Consider the following 20,656-nt stretch of genomic DNA (forward strand, 5'->3'; position numbering starts at 1 on the left):
AGAAGGAACCAAATAACCAGAAAATTCCGTGAATTCCCATTGTCTTCCACATCAAGGGATAACTCTTTATCACGCCTCCCAAGACTACCTCGTTAACAGAAAATACAACTCCACTGGACAGACCTCGTATTTTGGACGGTAGCAGCTCACCAACTAGGATAGATGGCATTGTAAATATACCGCTAGAGCTCATAAAAATATACACGAATATTAATGCCAATAATAGCCAACTTTGAGCACGTTCAGATAGAATTTTGCTTGTTGAGTTTATTGCAATCGCAGTTCCTAGTGATAATAAGCAGATGGCACTGACAATGGCAGTACTCAGGATGATCGTACGTCTTTTAACTCGAAGGGAAACCCAGGCCATTACAATAATTCCAGCAAGGCGAAGGAATCCTCCGATGTTGGAGACAGAGTACTCGTCTAAAAGGTCTTGACTACCGTTCCGGGCCCTGGAAACGATATCAACCGTGTAGAATACGAAGATGTGACTACCAGTGAAGACTTGTGTCGTGATCAGTAAGAAGGCAATGACGAATGATTTTATTACGTGAGGTCGAAGAAACATTTTTGACAGCACATCACCATCCTTTTTGCAGCGATTTACCATGATTCCGAGCTCTCGCCTTGCCTGCAAAATAAAAATGTTAGTTAAAATGTAATCCAGAACGAATAAAAAAAATAGTGTCTATTTGTAGACAGGAGTTCTTAGGCGGTTTACATGGTACTTGGCAACGAAATAAATATTTCCCTGAGTTCGTCAGGCGCTTGTCATATACAGTATACTGGGAAGTTGGTACCAAAACATGTGTCAGCTTGGACAATATCTCCACCGAATAAAAAGTGTTAGTGCATCTCTCAATGTCAGTGAACCAGAACGACCAAAATGTACAGCCTGCTGATAACCAAACTTTTTCTCCAATCTTTCACAGTATTAGAACAAGAATAATATATTAAAAAATTGTAATTATAAACTTCGTAACTTCAAAACTAAAATAATTTACCCATACATATAAAAATAATTTACTTCTTCTTTCCCCTAGTTTAACCTCTCCCTTGTAGGTTCATTTATATGACCCACGCCACCCGGGCCTTACAGGGCCGCGACCTGTCGGGAGAGGAATTAATATATGGATCACATACATACTTTTTTGACACACAAGGACATGGAGGGCCTCCCGGATGACTAAAAATAAGTTACAAAGTTTATAATTATGATTTGAGCGTCATTAGAAGAAATAGCAATGAACGTTTTCAATATATCAGAAAAAAAAAAACAATATTTGTAATTCTGAAAATATTCGTTCTACGTAACAAGAAGTTACTGGAGGAAAACTTAAATATGATACAGTATATCTTAGGCCTACTATCATCAGGTGAACAACAACTTTGTGAATCTAATAGTGTATCTCGTTGTTGTCATCAAATTATCTGTCATACTGCTAGTTTGAGACTTGAAAGTAATGTAATTTTCCCTAAGATAGGTTACTAGCCTTATATCGGGGTTGTGAAATATCTTATCAAAATGAAAAATATGTGAACCAAAAAATTACCAAATTTACACAAATTCTAGGAATAATAAACAATACATTAAAAGATAAATTAGTACAAAAATCTACACGAATAAAAATATATAATAGTCTAGTATTTCCCTCCCTTTTATACGGAAGCGAGATTTGGACAAGAAAAAAGACATGAACAGAATCAAAGCAACGGAAATGGAATTTTTCAGGAGGACAGCAGGAGATACTCTTTTAGACCGAAAAAGGAATGAAGAAATTTTAGAACAATTAGAAGTAGAGTCAGTAGAAAAAAAATCAGCAGATACAAATTCAATTGGCTAGATCATGTAAGAAGAATGGAAAATTCAAGACTCCCAAAAATTATGATGCAGTATAAACCTAGAGGGCATCGTCGACCAGGAAGATCTTTCAGAAGACTGCTAGATGGGGCCGAAACAGGTCTACAGAGGCCTAATTCGTGAAGGATAATGGTGATGATGATGAATTATTTTCACGAAAATGTTTCATTTATATTGTAATGACAATGTATTGTAGGAAGTTCATATCATAATTCCGATGTTGAACTAGGATTGCAACCCAACCGAATGCATAACAGTACGAGACGTGAAGATTTAACGAAAAATATGGGAAAAAATAAACGTGTTACACACTCCTGTTTTAATAATTTTTTAATAACAGACGAGTTTACTTTTTTGAAATCATGCATAACTCTATTAACATTAGTAAATAATACAATAAAAATAGAATACTTCACTTTTTTCAAACCTTAAATATTAATATAAATGAATAATATTCTTGAAACTATTTACAACTGTACAGAGAATTGCACTATACGTTTATGTGAACATACTGTGTATCGACTGTAGCGAGCGGTAGCAAGACGAGGCGCATGTGACATCTATACTCCTCGCTGTACTCAACAGAAATCTACTTCTGCTTATGGTCATATATACCTTGCAGAGATAGGAATTTCATGAAAATGTTCACATTTACCTGATCCTTCTGGTGCTTTCCCCATGCCTTTTCTAGCACGCACCTTGCCATGTGTGTCTTTCGGTTTTTGACAAGCCATATTGGACTCTCTGGCACCACCCAGGTAGCGAGAAACACGACGATGGGGAAGACTGTGGCTACACCTGCAGTAGCCCTCCAATCCAGCTCTGTGCCTATTCCAGTTATTATTAGAATGCCCACCACATAGGTTACAAACATATGCACGGACATAATTCCACGTAGGTGTGCATCTGAGTGTTCGTCTATAAGTATCTGTAAGAGAAATGTGATTTTAGTTGCAATAGTTATATGTCCCTAACAACATTCCACTTTCAGCACAAAAAATTTACCAAACGAAGAGTAAACAATTAATTTTCATGAAAAATTTATATATAACGCATAAAAGTCAATAATTGTTGCTTATTTCTCTAATGTCTGAGGAACATTAACATGAAAAAGTCAATTAATGATTTTAGTCCATATCTTCCAGTATTTGCCATACTCGAATATAGTGCGCAGAGCCGGAAAGTGTATTAGGCCTATGCTGCCACTAGGCATGTCTGCATGGAGATCACAGAGCTTGCAGGTGGGTGTATGAAGAGTGATACAAGTACTCTTGTTTGGCGAGAATATTGTGACCTGTATAAAGGTGTAACATTGCAACAGCTTCTCTTCTCGTCCTGTTGGGCACGTTATGCACGGAAATCTTCCAAGATTTCTCTGTGTTCTTGAATTCCAACTCTCGAAGTAATTGTTTCTTCTGCTATTTTAATGCATAATTTTGATGAGTGTTAAGATGTTTCTGTCCTATGACAGCTATTGAGAATTGTACACTTGGTCAAAATGAAAATGGCCGGTCTCTTGAGTAGTGAAAATTTTCTAAGTCCCTTCGGGTGAGCGCGCAGTTCACTACCGTAAACCTCCGTGTACCGCTTTAGTTAACTCCATAGTACAAGTCGCTGATTTGGGGTACCTTCACAACATGCTTCGAATCTCCGTAGAAAATTGTTTGATTTATCCTTTCTTTTATTTTTACCGCTCCTTTTAGTGTAATATAATCAAATAATTTTGCTTGTGTCAATTCATGTTACTTAGAGAATTACAAAATTTTGTGAAAACGTATAATGTCAGGATATCAGGATATATTTTGTCATCAGAATTACGATTTTTCTTCTTGTTTACAATTACTACTTTTAGGCCCTGATGATCACGGATTTAGATTAGTATAATAATCATATTCCCTGTACTGTTTTCCAACCAGGTGATTAACCGTGAAAGGAATGTGCTTACTATTGCGTCATCTATTGGAGCGAAGTAGATAGATAATATTACCGTTATAACATCAGTTTAAAAATCATGCGCTCTCCTGTATATGTTATTTCCTTTTTTGAGGGATTACAAGACCAGGAGATTAACCGTGATCTAATTTTGTAACTACGGTAGTTTAAATGTGTGTGTATCTATGTTATCATTTGTGCTGTGAGAGCTAGCCAATAGAGATACGAGTACCCACTTGTGTGACCCTATGACATCAACATTCATTCACAGCATTACCCCGCTTCGTCTCATTCCCCAGAAACTTTCTCGTGGTTGGAGTACAATAGCACAACTTGCAAAATAATTACTGCCAATTATTTAACAGTCAACATATTTACTGAATGTTCTTTAGGCAATAGAGTGCAAAGAACAGGGACTAATAAAATATTTAAGACAGCATTTTAATACGAAAGCCTATAATTGTCGTTTTTAGTCTACTTCCATCTAGCGTCAAACGTTTCTATAAACACGAAAAAAATAATAAAGTGAAGAGTATACTAAGGATAAAAAAATGACGAAAACCTGTTATACTGTACTTTCACTGATGCATTTAAAAGACAACAAAAGAGTTTAGTAATTCCACGAAGATTTGAACTTGCAACCTCACGAATTCTTAGCTAACGTAGCTAATGCTCTACCAACTACGCCAAGAGTTTTACTGCAGTCAGAATGGCAATGTAACCCCATGAATTCTTAGCTAATGCTGTACCAACTACGCTAAAAGTTTTACTCCAGTTAGAACGGCATTGTAACGAACAATGGTCATACTCCACTCGAGAACCTGTTATACAGTATATAGTGTTTGTGTTACAATATTCACTGTTTAAACACTCTGAACGGTCTGTCTGTTTTAAATCTCGTATAAGAATTATTTTCTCGGAAGGTTTTAGTGATTAACAGTTGTGTTCCCCGTCATAACTACTAGAAGAATATACACAATATTTTGAAGAATGCATGGCTGTCCCGAGCGCTCAAGGAAATACCCGATTCCATTTTTGTTAAGTTCCACAACTACGCAAGGGTACTTGGGTTCATTCAATTGGCTACCCTGCCCTCTGTTTACAAGATATGGAAACGTAATTACGTAAGCAAACAGATTTTAAAACGTAGAATCGAATTAAACAATCTCCCGAAATAGAGCCTATATACCTATGGGAACATTTTCCGGCTACCGCCTCAATTCTGCTCCCTGATTCATCTCTAAAAATCTTTAGTTCTCTTCCTGTCGGTATAGTATTGCCTCTATCTGGCATAAAGTTAGCTCAAATTCCCATTTTCCCCCTCTCGAGGGTTAATTTAGAGGCTGTTGACTCTTGCTAAGAGATATGAACCCTCCCTAAAGTTCAAATATGAAATTAATTAGAATTTGTCTGCGATTGACAAATTGGACCTAATAAATCGACTTTGGAAGGTGGAATTTCGAAGAAGTTTGCAACATACTGGTTAGGAGTAGGCCTACTTACAAATAAGGCGTCTACAGCCATTCCTTTGGCTATGCCTATTATCAGCCTTGCTGCTATGACCATCTGGTACGACTGAGCGGTTGCCAACAGTATCCAGCCCAGAATGAAAGGAAGCTGTGAAATACGTAACACCATTCTGCGTCCCAATCGGTCTGCTAAACTTCCCCCGATGATATTTCCCATTGAAGATCCAATGCTAAACATGCTGGCTGTAACAAAATGTGTGTAATTTTTTTGACACTTATATTCACATGACAGATAAAAGTGGCAACTTTTAAAAACAGAGAATTTAGGTTAAAATTGGTTGCATATAACTGTATTTCGTTCGTAAAAGATCAATGTTTCAGTTACGTATATAGAAAAACCCGTTAATGCAAATTTCCTATGTGAATACCATTTTATTGTTGAAAAATTAATTGCTTCGCTCGCAATTCATTTGAGCTCAGGATTTAGTCTCATTGTTCGCGTAGGCTTCCGCGGTTGGTGTAGGCCTACATGGTGTGTGAATAAGCTTCAGGGCTTCTACTGCGTTGTGTTGGTGTTGGTGGCAACACCAAGACAACGCAGTAGAAGCCCTGAAGCTTATTCACACATTTAGTCTCATTGTTTACTTATTGATTTTTTATTTACTTTAATATTGTAACTTTTAATCCAAACAACAATGTGGTTTTCACTTCTATCTTTAATCACACCCGTCAACAATGGGTATTCCACTGTACAATACAGTAGTCGTTATTGCACTCCGCAGAACGACAATGACTATTCACGTTTATTATTGAGAAGAACAACAATGTACTCCTAATTACAACTAATGTTCACAAAGTACTATTTAATAAACAAAATTGTCAGTTCTCAGTTCACAGTTCGTTCGCCTTGGATAGTTCTTCTAACTCACTCAAGTTCACGGTACGTGGAACCCAAGACTTCCAGATTACAGCACACTGCACTTCGAACCCAAGACTTCCGGACGCGTTGCCTCGCCTGGACGCTGTCACAGTACTCACTTAAGTTCACTGTACTTCGAACCCAAGATTTCCACTGGATACTTCTAGCTTTCTCTCAGCTGACTGTCTAACTAGACTGGTTCAACTGAAACTGAACTCTGCCGCTCACTTGCGTGTCCCTTTTTATTTACTAAATCACTTTTTCGAATGTACTACTTCGTGTCGCTTCTATAATAATCGGTCTTCGGGAACATTCTGTTTCTAGACGTTTTCCCCTTACGTCGGTCCCCTCTACTCTGTACCGGGCCCGTAGCTTCCCTTGCACTAGATGCGCGCGCAACTTCCCTCGCCGCGCCCAGCGCCCACCAAAGTTCGCTTTCCCCTCTCCGCCGCCTGCCTTCCCGCGCGTCCTCCCTTCTGCTGCACTCGACTCCCGACGCGGCCAGATCTTCCAACATGGCGCCACAATATTCAATAGTAAAACAAAAGTAACCGAAATCAGGCGCTTGCGTTTGGAACACGAATTCGGGAGGTCCCTCAGAAATGTTGTTCAGGGTTTAGAGAAACAAAAAGTTGATATATTTTTGAAAGCAATCATATAGCCTTTTAGAAATATTCCAATAAATTTTGCATGTAAGTAGCCATTCAAGAGGTATTATCTCAATTTTAAAGTAAAAATTTGGTGATGAATTCGCGGTGTCTAGTGAATGTAAGCCTAATACTGCACTCAGAAATGATGTTTAAGATTTACAGAAGGGATGCGAAACTCGCAAGTAGGAGTAAGATATACTTTTACCCATCCCACTCTATACGGTAGAGTGAAAGTCAGTTTGTTTATATCTAGCATGGAAACAAACCACAGGCTATGTCGTCGCCAGTGGCATATTTTAAAGTTAATTCTTAAGTAACACAATGCAATACAGAACATTATAATAATATAATAGAGACAGTCGCATAACATTATTGTTCGTGTTGGACATGTTCTGAGGAGGAAGGCTGATACCAGTTTGTCAATATCGGGCGAATATCTGAACATAATACCAATTAGCACACTAAATGAAAATCAGTTAATATGCTCCGTGTGTCGCTTTTAATGATATTCATCTTAGAAAACATGGGTCGAGCCGAACATTGCCTTTAATCGTCTAGCAAACAATCGTAGGTTTGTAAACTTCTCCTCTGGTAGACTTTTATAAGGCTCAGGACCAGACATTGGATAGCTGTATTATTCTGCAAGTCAGTTAATTCTAACTGCACTTCAGGTGGAGATTCAATAGGAGCAAATGTGAGAGGGCAGGTAAACAGTTGCACCTCTTTGTCAATAGACGTAACTTCTGCAAATTTCTTTTCAAATTCTGTGATAACAGTTTGAAGTATGATTTTCTAATTTTGTAAGGAATGGGCGTGTTTATTAACTACTTGGCCATGACACGGAAAATGATACACATAACTTTTCTCAAACTGGCTCTCCCAGTAATTTAGGCATGAATACCTTTATGAAGTCTATCATTAACACGATTGTATGATCTTTCCCCTGCAAACATTATTTAAAATATGGAGTTGTTATGAGAAATTGCGTATTGTATTGTATTGTATTATATTTGGGGCTAACAGGGATGAAGATATAGGAGAATGGAGAAAGTTACACAACGCAGAACTGCACGCATTGTATTCTTCACCTGACATAAATAGGAACATTAAATCCAGACGCTTTAGATGGACAGGGCATGTAACAAGTATGGGCGAATCCAGAAATGCGTATAGATTGTTAGTTGGGAGGCCGGAGGGAAAAAGACCTTTAGGGAGGCCAAGACGTAGATGGGAAGATAATATTAAAATGGATTTGAGGGAGGTGGGATATGATGATAGAGACTGGATTAATGTTGCTCAAGATAGGGACCAATGGCGAGCTTATGTGAGGGCGGCAATGAACCTCCGGGCTTCTTAAAAGCCAGTAAGTAAGTGGCTGAGTGGAAGAGAAGGCAGAATGGCCTTAACTCTGCCTTATAAAGCAAACCATTATTATTATTATTATTATTATTATTATTATTATTATGATTATTATTATTATTATTATTATTATTATTATTATTATTGTTGTTGTTGTTATTGTGAATGGTTCCATGCCAATAAACTAGCACTTAATATTGATATAACCAGTGCAGTCAAATTTAGTACATACAATAGTGCTCAGGTTTCCTACAGTATTCGATTAAATGGAACTCATCGCAAAGCACAAAGTTTCTTGGTTTAGAATTGGATAATCACTTGAACTGTAAAACGCATATAGAATGTATTACTCGTAAATTGAGCTCTGCCTGTTATGCATTAAGATCCTTATCTACTATTGGTGATATAAACTTACTTAAAATGTCATACTTTGCATATTTTCACTCTGTAATGAAGTATGGATTAATATTCTGAGGTAACTCGTCTGAAGCTAAACACGTTTTTGTTTTACAAAAGAAAGCTATAAGAATAATGGGCGGTGTGCATAAAAGGACATCATGTAAAAATATTTTCCGAAACTTAGAAATCTTGACCTTACCTTGTGAATACATTCTTTCCCTAATGATGCTGTATATTAAGAACCAAGATAAATTCAGTACTAATCAAGACATTCATCATTTTAATACAAGACATAAATCAGATCTTCATCTACCCTCTGTTAGTCTAAGCTGTTTTAAAAAAGGAGTTCGCTATTTTTGTATAACAGTCTTTAATGCACTGCCTAATTATCTTAAAGATTTGGAGAACCACAAGAAAAGGTTCAGAAAAGAATTAACCAAATTTCTACATACTCATATCTTCTACACAACTGATGAATTGTTTATGCTTGTGAATTGAATTATTCTACTTAAATGATATGTACAATTTTATATAGCTCAACTAAAATATGTTTTTATATTGACTTAATCCGTTTACTATGCATTGTATATCTTTGTTTAGCATAACTGATGAATTGTATGTGCTGTAAATTGAATAGTATACTGTATAGGTCAACTGATGAATTGTTTAAGCTTATAAATCGAATTAATCTATTTCATATGAATGGTACATTTTTGTATAGCTTAACGAAAATAAGTTTGTAAAATGAACTAATTTGATTGTATATGTTTGTATAGTTTGGCTGATGAATTGTATATGCTTTTAAAACGATTACTTTGTGTTTGTAATTTGAAGTAGTTTGCATGATAAATTTCTGTATATCACAACTGGTTGAATTGTTTATGCCTTAAATTTGATTGACTTACTTGTTTTGTATTATACATATAGATTAATGATCGTTTGCGTTTGTAAATTTAATAATCTGATTGGCTATGTATTGTATACTTTTAGTAGAGCCATCGATGTAGCTCAGTCGGCAGACTCGCTGGGCTGCTTATCCGGAGCTGCGTTCGGGCTTGGGTTGGATCCCTATTTGGTCTTTGGTTTCTTCCGAGGTTTTCCATAGCCGTGGGACTGAAGCCGGATGGTCTATGGCAAGTCTATGGCGAGTCCTGGCATCAACCCCTTTGATTTGATTACCCCGCTTTGATTTGATTACCTGGTTGAGTTTTTCCGAGGTTTCCCCAACCAAAAAGCAAATGCCGGGTAATATTTTGGCGAATCCTCGGACCTTACCTCTTCTCACTACATCTCGCCAAAATATTGTAAAAAATTGCACAAAATTGTAAAAATTGTAGAAAATTACTAAATTCTAAAACTATAAAAATTTGTAAAAATTGTAATTGTAATATTGTAAAATTTTGACTTGTTCCACATCTTAAAGCTTCATTGCTCATGTAAGATCTCTGGAATAAAATACATGAATGAATGAATGTATTGTTATTAAATCTGTCAAAAATGCAAGGCCGCAGATCCATTCAGGTAATGTCATTTCTTTTATCATCGTCTCCTAATTATCAGTAACTGAAAGTACATGCTTCCCGTAGTTTGTATGATGAGATTTGTTAAAATATATTTAATATTAAATTGAAAAACATAATTAAATTGCGTCGAGAACATCAAACATCTCATTTTATCGTTATCTTCGATACGCACACGCACACACACATACACACACACGCACGCACACACACAATTTTTTGACGCCTTACCGATCCATGATCCGATTCCGTCGTCGATAGGTATGGTGCTATCATTCTGCTGGAGTCTGGGTATTAGCACCGCTGAGTGACCCGAGCCTGTACCGCATGCAACTGACGTCAGTCCACACACACATGCGACGATCAACTAGAAATCACAGAATGTTTTATGTTTGCATTATAAATTTGTATATAAACGTGTACTGGGTGCATATGCAGTCACAAATTGGAGTACAGAGTAAGGGCTTTAATTGCCTTGCATTAAGATTTCCGTAGGAAATGTTATAACCAGAGGTGAGAAGTTCGTACTGAAACTGTTAAAGCTGTGTGAGCTTGGAATATATATCTACCGAATGAACAGTAGTGATGCAGCTCTCAATGTCAACAAACATGTACAATCGTCCGGCCGGATATAGGCATACTGTCGGTGACTCAGGAGAAGACGAGAGCGGACTGAGGGGAAAGGGATGTGAACAGATAACGTACGACAACACGTCAATATTTGAAATGTAGTAAGCGGAAACACTAGGTCTCCTTCTGTTCAACTTAGCTTTAATTTCTATACGCATTGTTAGTCATGTTTCCTGCACGAGTAATAACCTGGATACTGGGATGCTTATCTGAGCGATGTTTATAATAATCAGCAGCGATAGTCAAGAAGGTCACATTCTTGCCCCTCGTCTTCTCCTGTGTAACGGACAGTACATAATATATTTTGTAGTTATATAAATATTACAAAGTGTATAGGTCTCGCAAGCAGGGAATACCGTCGGAAGGAATGCGAATGGAACAATGCGATAAGGAAGAGCGGGCGACAGGAAAGGTCACGAGATAGCTTCAATGATATTCAAGAGTACTGTGGAAGAGAAATGACATCGATATAATCAGTCTTGCGTTGTGGTAGTTGCATTACGAATTTAGTTTGTTCCATTGCATATGAATACTGTTCTCCAACTAGAAGATCAACCGTGAAAGGAATGTGCTTACTATTGCGTCATCTATTGGAGCGAAGTAGATAGATAATATTACCGTTATAACGTCAGTTTAAAAACCATGCGCTCTCTTGCATATGTTATTTCCTGTATGGAGAGATTAAAAGACCAGGAGATTAACAGTGATCTAATTTTGTAACTAGGGTAGTATCAATATGTGTGTATCAATGTTATTGTTTGTGCTGTGAGAGCTAGCCAATACAGATACGAGTACTCACGTGTGTGACCTTATGACATCTTATGACATCAACATTCATTCACAGCATTACCCCGATTCGTCTCGGTTCCCAAAGACTTTCTCGTGGTTGGAGTACAGTACGTGTCTTGTATCGCACGGTATTATTATTTCATTCGTAAACATGTGTTGCGCGTTTAATTTTTCTCTTGCTACGTTCTTTATTTCCACAGAGATGCCCTCATTTGTTCATCTTCTTGGAAGAGACAGTACTTCCATCGGCCCTCACCTCTCCACCCTCAGGGTGCCACACGTTAAAACAGACAGCGATGCCACCATTGCTTTTCGGTAATCGTTCCTTGCGCGACTGTTACACGTGAAGGACAATTCTAATTATGTATTTGTTGTATAATATGTTTTTCTTTGGTCAGCCAGCTTGTTGCCATACATTTCAGGCCACGCGAACTGTTCGTGATAAGATATGTCAGCTATGCAGTTTACCTCCTGTCTGAGGGTCGGAAATTTCCTGTTCTAGTTATAACAAACGTGGTCGTAGTTTCTAATAAATTACTCATAAAATTTCACGAACCGAATAGCATATCGTAATATCTGTGTGACGTAATGAAATCCAGCAGTTGAAGGGTAGCATATACAGGGTGTTTAAAAATACAGGGCATAATTTCAGGTATGTATTTCCCACATGTAGACAATCAAAATAGTTCATTACAACATGTGTCCGGAAAAGCTTTATTTCCGAGTTATGGCCTTCACAACATTGAAATTCACCGGAACGTTTTTCTTTCCGCAGGTCGTTGTCGTCAAAGGAGACATTAAGAGGTCACTCTGGCAGTTCATTCCGAGGCGAAAGTTACATTCAGTGTTGTGTAGGCGTTAGACTGTGCGACATGTATTCAAATCTAGAGCTGGCAGAGATACACTTCATGTATGGTAAAGCGGATGGCAATGCTGCGCTGGCTCGTCGTTTGTACCAGGAGAGGTACCCACATTGACAATGTCCAGATCGGAAGACATTTGTACGTCTCCATTACCGTCTGTGCGAGTATGGAAAATTTAACTCTCCTTGTTTGGGAAGGGGACGACCAAGATCTACAACTCCAGAAGTACAGGAGGAGATTCTGGAGGCTGTGAACATGACTCCTTCTATCAGCACACGAAGGGTAGCGTTGCAAGTCAATGTTCCTCATACGACTGTCTGGAAACTGTTGAAAGAGTATCAATTGTATGTATCCTTATCATTTGCAACGTGTACAGGCCCTGTCACCAGCAGATTACCCTGCACGAGTTAGGTTCTGTCAGTGGTTCTTGCAGCAGTGTGGTGTAAATCCGAACTTTCCTGCCTTAGTATTATTTACAGATGAAGCACAGTTCACACGAGATGGCATAACAAATTTCCACAATCAGCATGTATGGGCGTATGAAAACCAATCCACGTGCAACTGTTCCATCTCATCACCAGGTGCGGTTCTCCCTCAACATGTGGGCCGGTATCATTGGTGATCGATTAGTTGGACCCCATGTACTTGTAAACAGACTTATGGGGCAGGCGTACACAAACTTCCTGGAAAGCACCATACCTCATGTTTTAGAAGACACTCCACTGATCAATCGTCAACACATTCACTTCTTGCATGATGGCGCTCCTGCACACTTCAGTCGTACGGCTCACCGGTACTTGGATCGAAGATTTCCTGATCGATGGATAGGTAGAGGTGGCCCAATTGCTTGGCCTCCACGCTCACCTGATCTGAACCCTCTCGATTTCTACTTGTGGGACCATTTAAAATCATTGGTTTATTCGTCTCGGGTGCCTGATTTGGAATCCCTTCGGAATCGAATTGTGGCATGTTCTGAGGACATACGCAATACTCCTGGAGTTTGGGATCGTGTTCGCAGGTCAATGAGACATCGATGTGAGGTCTGTATTCAAGCAGGAGGTGGACATTTTGAACATCTTCTGTAATGACAACGACCTGCGGAAAGAAAAACGTTCCGGTGAATTTCAATGTTGTGACGGCCATAACTCGGAAATGAAGCATTTCCGGACAGATGTTGCAATGAACTATTTTGATTGTATACATGTGGGAAATACATACCTGAAATTATGCCCCGTATTTTTAAACACACTGTATAGACTTCACTGTATTACAAGGCGTGGCAAAGGATGTAATCAGCTAGTTAGTTTGATGAAACTAGTGTTGATTTCGATTAAATATATTATGTATTATAAACAAAATAAAGACCAATATTGCCTCATGTGGGGTTGCCTGCTCGAAACCTGGGTACGGAGCGAATTTTAGTGTAGTCAATCGTATGGGTTTAGGAGTGCGCGTTGCTTTAGGGTCGGGGCAATAGATCTAATAACGTCGCAATGCTGGGACGTAGTGCCGCCCTCCTTAAATTAAGTTGAATTAAATTGAGAGCAGAAGGAAAATAATATGTTAACAAGAAAGGAGAAACAAGACCCAAGTACACTCTGTATGAGAAGAATATATTAACTATATCTGGAGAAGTATTACAATGACAGCTATCTTTTATGAAAATGGGGAAGTTAATATTAAAAAATTAAAGTGTAAAGTGTAAATTGTGCTTAGAACATTTAAAGAAAAACTGTAACTATTACGGTCCTTGGAAAATACTTCAAGAAAACAGTAAGAAGCCAGGGATTTTTATTCCAATTCATGAAATAGAAATGTTTACAATCAAAAAGGAATCTTTGTGTATGAAAGCTTCTGAAAAACTTGGTGGACTGACTTGGAAAGCTTCGTAAAATCATCCATTTCTTCAGTTCTACCCCAACACAATATTCGTACACTTTAGTGTTCCTGTGAAGCCCAGTAAGTTGAAATATGACCTTAACTTGAAACAAATACCCGAATGTAACGAATTAAAAAGCTGTTTTCTGTTATGACAAGTTAATTTCTCATATCAACATCAATATTGAAAATGATGATGTCAGTTGAAAGTACAGCAGTTATACATGTTTTCACGTAAAGTCTTGGTTTTCTTATTCATTATTTCGCTTTCTTAACATTGACTTATTCTTATGGTGATTTTATGACAAAATGAAGACAATTCTCATCTAAATTATATTACTCGTCTTTCTAACTATTATTGCAGTTTTCATATTTTAAGGTACCGGTAATCATAAATTTAATACAAAGTCTGTACTTTTGCAAGCTGAAATTTTATTATAAAATTTTCGGACAGCTTGAGTAGAAAAAGACCCCAATTTACGATTAAAAGAGATACAATATTTGCAAACAATATTTTATTTAGATTGAAATGAAATTGTGAAGAAACGTTCCATTAATGCCCCTTCACATTTTGAAAAGACTTGTACTTATTTAAAAGAAAGAATATGAGAACTATTCAGGTTTTTGCCTCTTCTGTAAAAAAACAAAGAAATAATAAATTTTGTAGGTGGGCCTCTTTTCTACTGACCTATTCAAAATTAATTGTTCCTTGGTTGTTAGTTACAACGTATACATATGGTATAGAAATATGTATATTGTATTGCTAGTACAAACAAAATATAACAGGGTTATGTTATTTTATTAACTCTTCAGTCTGTGCAGCCTTCTTTCAAATTGAACGTTTTGTAGCAAATTGAGCATTTCGGAATGTTTCAGTCTTTTTAAAAATACATTAAAGTAATGCGACTTACCTGTGGAAGTAAGAGGCGACGAGGCAAGTTCTTGGACTCATGTTTCCCCGACATTGTGCAGTACTTGTTTCACTGAAAAAGAAAATCAGTGTTTAAGGTGACACTGATATTTTTCTAAGTTCCATATTTTTAACGGTTCACAATAGCGAAATTAATAACTACCATATGTATGAAGATAGATTCACCAAATTTTGATCACTGGTTAATAATGACAAATGTACGAAATTTCGTCCCCCTATGATAAATGGTTTGCATTTTTTATTATTTTATTAAAATATTGAGTCGCTTTACATACTGTAAAAAGTCCCTTGCGCCACAATTTACATTATTCATAATTGAGGGGCTTAGAACAAAAAGCAGGTAAGTGACATTATTTTAAAAAAATGAGGTAAGTGCGTGTTGTGATAGCCCAAGAGGATGTTTCTTTGGGATAAAATCAGGTAAGTGATCACACTGTGCAGTGCTGCTATATGGGCATCATTTCACCAAACTAGTGTATAATATTCCATTGCATGTAGAACTTTAACTGTAATTTCCTCAAAACTAGGTTTCCGTCACTTACCTGCTTTTTGTTCTAAGCCTCTCAATTGATATCCAATTATATGGATATTTTTTATAGATGACGAAGAAATTGAACATGGAAAAACTGAAGAACGAAGAGGACAGAATAAAATTTGAAGCATATTTTCAAGAGAAAACCGCTTCATTAGAATCCACATCTTAGAATAGTAATCGCTACTGGACTCATTAAAAAAGTTGTATACAGACAACAACAGGGAAAACAATAGGATACACAGAAGATGTGAGAATTAAGAACCCTTGGGTCACAGGGAAAATGTTGGAGAAGATGGAGGAGAGGGGAAAATGGACAAATATCAACAAAGAAGAAGTTAGAAGAAACTACAGTAAACTTAACAACGAACTGAGAAGAGAAACTGATAAGACGAAGGAACACTGGATGAAAATGAAATGTGAAGAAATAAAGAATCTGGTGAGAGAAGGAAGATATGCTATAATGTACCGCGAAGTAAAACGTTTGGACTTCACAAATAAGAATATAAAATCCATGCGGTTGATAGAGTACGACATCGGAAATGAAATAACAGACACATAAGGAATACTGAACAGATGGACGAAATATGTAGAAGAATTGTATGAGACAAGTAATCGTCCAGATGACTTAGCTATAGAAGACGAAGAAGTCGTATTAAAAGACGAAAAAGAATTTTCTCTTTTCAGGGAAGAAGGTGAACTAGCGCTTAAGGAAACGAAGAATGGGAAAACAACAGGAGTTGATGAAATCTCGATTGAATTAGTGAATTGCTGGGGCGAAGACAAGAGACAAATTCTATTATTATGCAACGGAATATATGAGAAAGGCGAATGGCCTGAATATTTTACGGAGACAGTGTTGATTCCTACACCGAAGAAAAATAATGCCAAGAAGTGTAAGGAGTTCAGAACTATCAGTCTAATATCGCAATCCGTTAAGATTCTCTTGCAAATACTGAATCGACGTTTATATTCTAAGATGGAAGAACTTTGGCTTCAGGAAGGGAAAAGATACGAGAGATGCAATTGGACTGCTATGGACAATCGGCGAGAGATAACTAGAGAAGAATAAAGAAGTGTATGTAATATTTGTGGACCTAGAAAAGGCTTTTGACAGAGTGGATTGGAATAAACGAATAAACTGATGGGAATCCTCAAGAAAATAAGTGTGAATTGGAAAGAGAGAAGACTGTTCAGTAATCTTTATATGAAACAACGAGTGAAAGTCAGGATAGGAGAAGAAAGTGAAATTGAGAGATGAGTACGTCAAGGATGTCCATCACCTATCCTGTTCAACATCCAGGAAATATTCAGTAAAGAACTATTTGCAGAATATGGGAGGAGTGATAGTAGGAGGAAGAAGAATAAAATGCATAAGATTTGCTGATGATATGGCATTGTTATCAGAAGAGGAAATGACACTAAAGGATATGTTTCTGGAGCTAAATGGCAGCTATGAGCAGTATAGGATGAAGATAAATGCAAATAAGACGAAGAGTATAGTCATAGGAAGAAAAATACAGAAGATAAACTTGCGAATTCTAAATGAGGCAGCAGAGCAAGTGGACAATCCCAAATACTTGGGATGTACTATAAGCAGTAAAAAAAGCTGCTGCCAGGAAGTCAAAAGGAGGTAGCAATGGCCAAGAAAACTTTTAATAGAAAAAGAAGCGTCTTCTGCAGACCTCTGGAAAAAGAACTAAGGAAGAGACTAGTGAAGTGCTTTGTATGGAATGTGCCATTGTATGGGACAGAAACATGGACATTACGACGATATGAAGAGAATAGAAGCATATGAAATGTGGCTAAGGAGAAGAATGGAACGTGTGAAGTGGACAGAGAGAGTAAGAAATGAAGCTGTGTTGGAAAGAGAAAGTGAAGAAAGATTGATGCTGAAACCGATCAGGAAGAGGAAAAGGAATTGGTTGGGTCAATGGCTGAGAAGAAATTGCCTACTGAAGGATGCACTGGAAGGAATGATGACCGGGAGACGAGTTCGGGGCAGAAGAAGGTACCAGATGATAGACGACTTTAAGATAATATGGATCAAATGAGGAAACAAAGAGGAAGGCAGACAATAGGAAAGATTGGAGAAAGCTGGGTTTGCAGTGAAAGACTTGACCTTGGGCAGAATACTAAATGAAATGAAAGTTGAATTCATTGCTTAAAAACAATAGCTTACTCGTATTGTCATTAATTTTGTCTCCACCATCCACGTAGTGAAACATCCGTCTTTGTGAATTTTGCGTTGGTCATGATTGTGTTGAAAGATGGAAAGTAGAGGTAGGAGAATGGTAAACTTGGCATTATAAACCTTGACTGAAGAAGATAATAATACTTTCGATGAAAATAAAATAAAAGAACCTACCTATGCAATATTGCAAGTATGTATCAGAGAATTAACTGTGAATAATAATTAATAATAATAATAATAATGTACATTATTATTATTATTATTATTTTGTAATTATAAATATTATTTAATTTTGGTACATAATTATTGTTAGGAACCTGTAATCGACAAATAGAAACAATAGTTTAGATTCCGGGAAAAAACTATAAACACACCGCTACCATTATGTTGTTTTTGGTAATGAATCCTTTCTTGGATCAGACAAATTTTTCTGATGATTCAGTTCAGAATCCTATTTATATTACTGTAAATGCTTTGGATATAAGGGCTGAAATTGACCAAGAAAAAACGCAATATATATATATATATATATATATATATATATATATATAAACTCAATGAACAAGATTCAACAGACATCTTAGATTTGGAAGACAGAAACAAATGGGAATTTTTTTTTTCGGAAATGTAAATGGTGACAATGCAAATTAATCTAATATAATGATCATGGAGGTCAGAAAACGGGATGCTTTTGACAATTTCTGTAAGCACCTTATAAACAAGATAATTAAGAAAATAATCGACAGAGAAGGAAGGACAAGTCTTTTCAAGCAATACAGAACTAGCATTTTCTTCGCCTGAAGGGATAGTTTGGGGGGGGGGGAGATTTGCTTGATCTGTGTAAAATTGATGTTACTCCTAGCGTTCATGCTCCATTTTAATAAAAGGTTGAAAGTTTCAGTGCTGTTGAAGAGAGTGCTACATTTAAATAACAACCAAGTACACATTATACTTTTTCTTCATTACATGATATAATTTCCATTATAGTGGGTCCCTATCACCACGACACATAGCGTCCACAGGTTGCGGAAAGAGGAGACGGCCTCCAGATATGGAGGGTATCTGCGAATATATTGAATAAGCAGTCGCGGACAGCCGATAAGGGGTGGGCCTCCAGCTTAGGGGTTGGGCGAAGGGCTAACAACTCATCACCGTAAAAAACAGATTGTTACGGAACCTCAAAATAAACCTCGGAATATTGTTACGGAACCTCAAAATAAGCCTCGGAATGGGAATGATTCTCTGGCACGACCTCAGCAAAGAAATAAGGTCATGAGATTTGGTACTTAGAATGATACAAGTCTATGTAGAATAGGAAGGGTAACATTGTAGCAAAAGAATTAGCTAGGTATAGAATTAGACTTTGTGGTAGTACAAGAGATTAGGTTAGATGGGAGTGACATATCACAAATAAGAGATTACTTGTTGTATTATGGGAAAGGAAACATCGTATTTAGTACTTAAAGGTAGATGGTGCGATATCGTAGTTATAAATGCTCACGCCTCTACAAAAGAGAAAGACGACCATATAAAGGATAGCTTCTATGAGGAAATGGAACACACTTTTGATCAGTTATCTGATATCACTTGAAAATTATATTGGTGGATTTCACTGCTAGCATAGGAGGATAGTTTTAAACCGACTGTAGGAAAAGAGAGCCTACACGTGACTAGTAATGACAATGGCGTTAGTTAGCCAACTTTGCGACATCAAAAAATTTGATTGTAGAAAGTAGATTATTTCCCCATAAGGGTATAGTACATAAATATATTTGAACTTCTCGAGATAGATTAACACACAACCCAATAAATCAAATCTCGATAGATAAACGAAGACATACTAGTATAGTAGACATTCAAACCTTCAGGTAGTCAGACTGTAATTCTGACAAAATTTTGGAATTGGAGAATTAAGAGAAGGACTATCAGTAGCTAAGCGAGTAGAGCAACAAGTTAATATTAGGAGATTCAATAACCTGAAATTAAAGGACGAGGAAACTAACTAACATTATCAGGTCGAAATTTTATATAGGTCTGCCGCTTTAGCAACTTCCGACGAAGTTGAAGAATTAGATGTTAATAGCGTGTGGGAAAAATATCACGAGGCTAAGTCATTGAAGTAGCAACAAGTAGTAAGAAAAATACATTAGAGATTACATAAGTGCATAAATAAATTTAAAAATGGATATCAGCAATGGTAAATGTGGTCAGAATGAGAATTGTGACTAGCTTGCAGATTCTCATTCAATCTTTAACAGATGGGAAAACCATTTTGGGCAACTACTAAATGTACATAGGCCAAATAGAAATGATCGGGACGAAATTCGAATACAAACTGCTGAGCCATTTATACCCTTACCCACACTTTCTGACATCGAAATTGCGATAGAAAAGTTGAAAAATTACGTCTCCAGGTATCGATCAAAATCCAGCAGAATTAATATAAAGGGGTGAAAGCGCATTATCTAGAGAAATTTTTAAGCTTATACATGTAGGTGAAATTATTGGGGATTATCACTGTCGGTTTAGGCGTAATAGATCGACTATTAATCACATTTTTTATATTCGACAGATATTGAAGAAAAAATAGGATTATAAGGGTACAGTACCTGAGTTATTCATAGATTTCAAAAAGGCATATGACTCGGTTAAGAGAGAAGTTTAATATAATAATCTTACTGAATGTGATATTCCCAAGAAACTAGTTCGAATAATTAAAAAGTCTCT

The sequence above is a fragment of the Periplaneta americana genome, chromosome 13 (genome assembly GCF_040183065.1).
Source record: "Periplaneta americana isolate PAMFEO1 chromosome 13, P.americana_PAMFEO1_priV1, whole genome shotgun sequence".
In the NCBI taxonomy this organism is placed as follows: domain Eukaryota; kingdom Metazoa; phylum Arthropoda; class Insecta; order Blattodea; family Blattidae; genus Periplaneta; species Periplaneta americana.